General features: G+C 46.3%; 1 long non-coding RNA gene across 1 annotated transcript; it reads right to left on the bottom strand.

Moving 5' to 3' along the window:
• Positions 1-851: 851 nt before the first annotated feature.
• On the bottom strand, positions 852-2,380 carry LOC121202481 (uncharacterized). Its single transcript, XR_005898122.2, has 2 exons — positions 2,148-2,380; positions 852-1,957 (listed from the first exon to the last, which is right to left on the bottom strand). It is a non-coding gene; the product is annotated as an uncharacterized LOC121202481 (long non-coding RNA).
• Positions 2,381-7,020: the final 4,640 nt, after the last annotated feature.

The raw sequence follows: 7,020 nt of genomic DNA, 5'->3' as shown, positions 1-7,020 counted from the left end.
GGTCCGGTTCTGTGCCTCTGCAGGCTTAAATAGGCCGCGTGGTTCTCGTGCTGTTTGACGCCTCAGAGCTCTCGTCTCAGGCTCCTTCGGGCACAGGGAGACCTTCCCACGTCTCCCCGTCTCTCCATCACTCTGTCTCCCAACCCGTGATGCGCTCTCTCACTTAACCCCTCTCTCCTCTCTCTTAACATCTCTCACCGTCTCTATTAGCCTTGTTCAGCTGAAACCGCTGCTCCCTCTTTGTCTCTCCTCTCTCTCTCTCTCTCTCCCTCAGCGCTTCCTTCTGCCTCGTCACATAATCGGTGAAACAGAGAGGCTTTGTTGAGGTGGAACTGGATGTTTAGTTGATGTCCTCTGGGTATTTCTGTCTCATTCTATCTATGTTTCTGCCCCTTTCTTTTCAGGTTGCTTCAAAAATCTCCTGTAGAATATCCTTTTGTTCTGTCAGCTGGAGACAGACGCTCATCGGGCCTTTTTCCTCTTCACGTACGCCTGCATCATAGTCTGCCTCCGCGTCCTTATGTCAGTTTCACCTTCCCAGGTTGAGCGTTCTTTTCCTTTGGGTTCATCTGCTTCATTCAATTATTTCTCCGTCCCATCTTCCTCAGTAGATCTTCCCTGTTCTCTACACTGTTTCGACTCATGCAGCACTAGGCCACTGACAGGTCAGTGCATTTACTGACATTCAGTTATTATTACAACTGTTGGGAAGCTGCAGACATTAAAAATGCAACAACTGCTAATTGTTACTGGTTTTGTTTGTCCGTTGTCCACTTCCGGATGAAATTTCCATGAAGAACAAAATCACCTGCACGAAGAATGAATGTGGGAAAGGAAGGAAAGAAACAGGCTTCATTTCCAAATGTCTATTTAAACATTTAAGTAAACTTACAGTACATTTAGTTGCATAGGAATTCAGTATTACATTCCATATACACATATAGGTAACATTACATTACATATAAAGAACCTTTAACACGAAGAGAACTACACTTTATAAACTGGGACATTCAGCGAGCAACACTGCATCATCACATTATGCTCAGTTAAATGTGTTTTCCAAGAGCACTGGGTCAAAACTGAAATATATTTCCAGCTTGATCCAGCTGATGTTCTGCTGGTTTTACATTACATGGCTTTCATGCACTTGGACGGTTTCACCAAAATAACTGGCCTGGAGTTCTAGAAAGCCCAAGACGTCACCATTTGTCTATTTGCTCCTGTTTAATTAGGTAAATACGAGCAGAGGGAGCACAGAGCTGAGCACCCTGTACTTGGTGTCTGATCAACTCACCGGCCGTCAGGCAAAACTACTGGGTCAAAACTCAGCAGGACAGAAGACATGAACTTTGACTCTGGCCTTTTACTGCAACGTGTTTGGCACTGTAGCCTACCGTTCCTACTGAGTAGTATTAAACCTCAGTATATCATTACGTTGATGTGCTCATTTCATTTATACGTATACCTAGGACTTACTGTGTGTGATTGATGGTCGTGTTCTGTAGTCAGTCATTCATTTAGCGCGGCAACAGGCTTAAATGAATGTATTGTACTCGTGTCACTAAATGCCTGTGACAGGCTGAGATCATTATACATGTATCATACTCTGCAGCGCGGCTTAAGCTCCAGAACTTTTATTTATCTGCTCCCTTTCAGAAATTCAATTATTTACTTGCCTTTTGCTCTATCAATCATTTTGTTAGACGTCCTGTCACGGTTCTTTTCCAAACTGTGGATATCTCACTTCAAATGAAATCCATCAATATATTTCTTTTCCACCCGTCCTATCGCTCCCTTTCCCCCCGCTTGTTTATTCTCCCTCCTGCTCTTCCTCTCTGTCCACTCAGGACCCGGGGCCAGTCTATTGCCTCGTCAGGCGGCTGGGATCCACGTGTCTGTCAGGGCTGAGTCAGCCTGCCAATCACTCCGCCCGCCGCTCCGCTCTTCAGTCTCAGCTCTGTGGAGGTAAACATTAGCAGCAGGGATGCATGGAAAAACATTTCCCTTTTAGCCAGTGCTCACAAATGAGCATATTAGTATTCCACACGGCGCGGCACTTTCCAGCGCTCTCTAATCGCTCGGCATCAGGCAGCTTCCAACCAATGCAGAAAAATCAATGACATCATAGCCACATAATTGCACGTTACCGGCAGAAGCACGAGACTCCCGCGTTTCTGTGCGCGCGCGCGCGGGATGTGGGAGTCATCTCGCGCTGGTGCGTGTTCGTGTTCAAACGCTTGCACAGCGGCATATGTTCACTGCATGCGTAAAACAGGCGCGACCGCGGGACTCGACCCCGAAGACACGTGCGCGACGCTTCGCGCTCATTCTCGCGCGCTCGGTCTCCGGGGTTTCTTAATATCTGCGGGCGAACACTGCACCATCTGCACTGCTCAGAACACGGAGGGGGAGGAGGGGGGAGGCGGGGGGGAGGCGGAGAGAGAGCGCATTCTCATACTGTAGAGAGGCAGCAGCGCTGGCTGCAGCGCGAGCGGTGACCTGACACTCTGTTTCCAATTTCAAATTCAAATGCAGAACTCGTCCTCGGGGACCCCCCCCCCCCCCCCCCTCCTTTGTCCCCCTCCCTCCCCGTCTCTCTTTCTTCTCTCTCGGCCTCCCTCATTCACTCTCTCTCGTCTTTCCATCTCATCCCGTCCTGTTCTCAATTCGCTTTTTCAATTTGGAATCGCTTTGAAGCCGACGCCGGCCTCCAGACCCCCCCCCCCCCCCCCCCCCCCCCCACCTGAGACTCAACTTGGGGACTCCTTACCTCTTTTTTCCTCCTCTCTATATTTCTCCTTACTGTGTCATCAATCTCTACCCCCTCCCCCTCCCCCAACCTGCTCCAGCTTTTCTTACTCCATTTCTTTTACTACTGGCTGTATTGTTCTTTCCTGAAAAACAGGTTTCTGGACAGGGTGAAGTAAATCCTCTGTGACCCACTATTCCCCGTTGGGCCTCTCTCTCTCTCTCTCTCTCTCTCTCTCTCTCTCTCTGTCTCTCTCGCTCGCTCTCTCTCCTTTCGACTCTTTTAGTTAAGTCTCTCTCAAGCACAAAGCCGTAACGCGATACAGATGGAATATAGTATAAACAGAAAGGCCCTGTGATCCCGGTACAACCCCCCCCCCCCCCCCCAATCTCTGCTATCGTGTGGCTGCACCCTCTCTTCACCCTTTCTTCTTGAACAACCGGGGTTCTGTTTCAGCCGCTCTGCAGTTTCCAGTGGAACGGGGGGTGTTCACGGGTGTGTGTCTGCTTGTCCTTGCAACACTGCGTCTTGTTTGGCTGTGTGTACGTGTGCACAAATTACTCGCAGTCACACAACATTGTTGGTGTTTTACAGAGTCCCTTTCACTCCAAAGTCACACACTTACCTCAGCCGCTCCTGCTTTGAAGTCAGGCAGTAGAGGATTTTGAGAAACGTCCCTTTTGCTTCTCAGAACTCGAGCGAATCTGCTGGAGCTTAGTGGTGTTTGTGGCTTCACCTGAACCCAAAAAGCTGATACAAAGTATGTACAGTAAGCACCATCCACCAGTTTTGGGGTAATGGTGGCAAGCTACTGTACGGAGGTCACCACATGACTAATGCAGAGAGAGCACAGAATCATTTAAATCACAGAAGAACCCATTCTTTTATTTCATGGCGAACAAAAGCTTTAAGAGCTCTTGCTGGAGGAGGCAAACGGCTGCTACGACGTGGAGGGAAAGGAGCATAATTCATGGTGACATTTAGCACAGAGGAAAACCACAAGCTGTTGTCTGAGATAAGACCCACCATACGAGGCCTTATCTCATCTCAGGGAGCGTGTCATAAATTTAGACTAAACAGGTAAAGTGGTATGTTCGCTGTCGCTGCATCCGATTTTTAAAGAATGATCAATATGAATACATTTAGTAGCACAGGACAGTGACAGGGTGTGAAGATAATAAAGCCTCTATTGCCTGTCTGGTCTTCTAATGTCTATGTATTTGAAATATAGAAGGATATCCACTTAAATCTGCAAATTGCCAACTGAGATTGCTGCCTATCTGCTCACCTTCAGCAAACCTCATGTTATTTAGACTCAAATTATGGAAAAGAAATTTGGTAAAAATATAAAATGGGACAATTTGTAAGCTAACAAGTGTTTGGATTTGGTGGCAAAGAAGGAGAATGGACGGTTCAGGCTTCCTCTCAGTAATAATGTCATAGTTTTAGCCTATTAGCACGCTGACATGCATGGACACTAAATGTCAGGCCGGAATGATGGAACGTCAAATTAGCTGTCGGCGCCCATATAGCTATAAAATCAAATGAGTGCTAACTCTAGCCTGCTAATGTGCATGCATGAAAATTACAATCTGATGTAAGGGAGTTCATCACGTTAACCGTCGAGAGCTCAGTTTAATGCTTGATTCACTTCAGTTTATTTACATGGTGTCGATTCACAGAAGTCGTCTGAAGGACAGGAAAGGACAGAGAACTATGTAGAAAGCCCAACAAATTCCACTGGAAAAAAATCTGATAAAATTCAGTTTAAATTTAAAATTTGAGATAATTGAATAACTAAACATTTGACTGTAACCACAAATATATTTTTGTACTCATGTATTTGAATCATAATTTTCCTAATACTGTAAATGTTCTATAGTTTAGATTAGTAGACGTTTAATATTTGGGATGCCTTAAAAAAATGAATTTGAACTTTTGAATATTTTGTCTTTGTGGTAAAGTCAACTGAATATTAGTAAACTTAATGGAAAACTGTTACTTACTGCACAGGAAATGGAGTTTGGGGGTTTTTACTACTGTAGCTGTAGCTCTCATAGGGTTAGTAACTCACAGCCTTAAATCACAGTAAGAACAAAAAAAGACATGAGCTAATCCACAACCGTGTCAAAGTGAAGGCCCCTCAGAAAAGACATGACAGTTTACATGGATGGTTTGAACATTTAAACACATTCCAAGCAGAGATAAAAAAACAGATACAAAAACGTGGAGCGCAGTAGAGACACGGAAAGGTCACACGTGGGCAAGTGCAGCACAGAAAGTCACAGTCAGCAAAGGCAGCAGAAACTTTATTTATTAATGAGGAAATAAAACCGTGTGCAAGTCTGTGGTTTTGGATCCACAAAGCTGGGCTGCAGATTAAAGTCTCTGCTCGTAAGCTGTAACAGTAATATGGGTTTAATGCAGGTTGAGCACGCGCTGTCGCACACCGAGCGCCGAGACACAAATGTAATTAGTGTTTCTGCGTCTTTGTTTCAGGTTCCTTCACTTCATTTGCTACTTTACCATTAACACTGGACCAGATCTAATATCAGACTGTGGTTCCTCTGTTTGTAAAATGCACTTTTGTTCTCTGACCTCAAGTTCTAAAACCCTTGTTGCATTCGTGTCTCCTGTTGTGCAATGCTGCATTCTTCTCCACTGTGCATGTGTGTGTGTGTGTGTGTGTGTGTGTGTGTGTGTGTGTGTGTGTGTGTGTGTGTGTGTGTGTGTGTGTGTGTGCGTGCGTGTGTGTGTGCGTGCGTGTGAGTGTGTGTGTGTGTGTGCGTTTGTGTGTGTGTGCGTGTGTAGCCCACTTGCTGAACCTTTTCAGTGTGCGCTCATGATGCGCACCCTGTGATGGGCTCTCTATTACCCATAATCCTTCAAGCATTGCTTTAAGGCTATCATGTGTATCGTGTGCGGCTGTGTGTTCCTTCTCTTTCACACTCCGTTGCCGGTACCTACGCTCCATCAGGGCGGTGGATCAGAGCAGCAGGGTGAGCTCCCCTCCCTTGTGTTTGGGTAATTGTGTTTTTGTCTAAGCTGTCCAACTGCATTACAGCAGCCAGGAACCAGCATCTACCCTGCTCCCATCACTGCAGCTCCCATCACTGCAGCTCCCATCACTGCAGCTCCCATCACTGCAGCTCAACAATGTTGGCATTAAACTCTGCTTTCATTTCTTCTCCTATGCTGATTACAGCCATTCTTGTGAAAATGAAATTTGGAGCAGGTTCAGGCCGGACCGTACGCGTCCTCTCCCTTTTATAAACGCTCACTTGTTTGGCACTTGAGAAGCGAAGCGGCAACGAGGAGGAGGAAGCTGGAGGAGGAGGAGGAGGATGCTTAAACGATTAGTCCAAGAGTGTTGCGTCTTCTCGCAGAGGTAGAAAAGACAGACAGGAGGACGGAACAGGCAGATAAGCTGCAGACGGAAGACACGGAGACCATGATGAAAGGGCGGACAAAGATGAGCTGAGAACAAGGAAAGTGACAGCGAGCGTAGACGTTTGAAAACGAGACGCGCAAGGTGAAAAGGAGAGGAGCTGATCTGAGGTCTGCCTGGTCGGCCCTCGGACGTGATGCTGTAGAGCTGAGCTGGAGGCGGATCCTCCCCCGTCTGTTTGGTTTCCCTCTAAGTAGCGCCGCATACACTACGAGTCGTCTGTGCCTACATATGGAATCCCATTAACCTTTCCGGCTCTATTGGTTAAATGTCAGCGTGGCGCATGAAATAGAATTGGTCATTGATTCAGCAGCACAAGTCTCCCACTCAGCTGTAGACAAGCGCTATACAGCTGCTTTGGATCTGGATGTTTCCTGCTGGGAACAAACTACGGCGCACAAAAGAAGGCTCCGGAGACCGGGGGATACGATTTCTCAACAGACAAACAAAGCATTTCAAAATAAAATGCACTTTGCTGATACATTTCTGTTGCTCACTTCAAATCGCAGCATCCATAAACGGTGTGTCCAAAGCCGAATGACGCTGCAGATCAGTGAATCAACAAGTCGTGTTCATTGTAAACATGTGTAATATAAACTCTACAGTGGTTCTGTCACAAACAAGAAGATAAAGTGGAAAACTTCTACATAAATTGTTTTTTTCTTGGCAGCACTTGTAGTTTTTTTGCTTTGTAAAAATCACCTATTGCAGTGAGGGGGAGCCAAGGCATTTATTATTTGCCACCGTCTTTGTCTTGTCATAACACACAGAGCGGGCGCTGTCAATAAGATGTGACAGCTAATTTCCAGCTCTTCCTTTTTAT

The sequence above is a fragment of the Betta splendens genome, chromosome 9 (assembly GCF_900634795.4).
Source record: "Betta splendens chromosome 9, fBetSpl5.4, whole genome shotgun sequence".
In the NCBI taxonomy this organism is placed as follows: Eukaryota; Metazoa; Chordata; class Actinopteri; order Anabantiformes; family Osphronemidae; genus Betta; species Betta splendens.
Note: the sequence above shows the minus strand (reverse complement) of the source record. Positions and strands in the feature narration are given on the sequence as shown.